Source organism: Eimeria mitis, genomic scaffold (assembly GCF_000499745.2).
Source record: "Eimeria mitis Houghton genomic scaffold, Emh_scaff1192, whole genome shotgun sequence".
In the NCBI taxonomy this organism is placed as follows: Eukaryota; Apicomplexa; class Conoidasida; order Eucoccidiorida; family Eimeriidae; genus Eimeria; species Eimeria mitis.
In genome coordinates this window covers 3097-3516 of record NW_013568119.1, presented here as the reverse complement: position 1 = coordinate 3516, position 420 = coordinate 3097, and positions in this window count along the sequence as shown.

Genomic DNA, 420 nt, shown 5'->3' with positions numbered 1-420 from the left:
TAAAAGGGTTTATCAACTACAACACTTATCCTCTTTTCTTATTCAGGTCAAACCCTAAACCCTAAACCCTAAACCCTAAACCCTCGTAAATATAAATAAAAGGGTGTATCAATTACAACACTTATCCTCGTTTCTTATTCAGGTCAAACCCTAAACCCTAAACCCTAAACCCTTCTCCTCGCTGCTGAACTGAGTGGCCCCCAAACCCTGAAACCCCTAAACCCTAAACCCTAAACCCTAAAAACCCTAAAAAACCCTATATAACCCTAAACCCTATTCTCTTGCGCCAGCCTCTATGTTGCTGCCTTTTACTCTACCCCCCCTAAACCCTAAACCCTAAGCTGTTCCGCCTGTCTACCGCATGCCTAAACCCTAAACCCTAAACCCTAAACCCTAAACCCTCGGTGTTTGTGTGTGCTA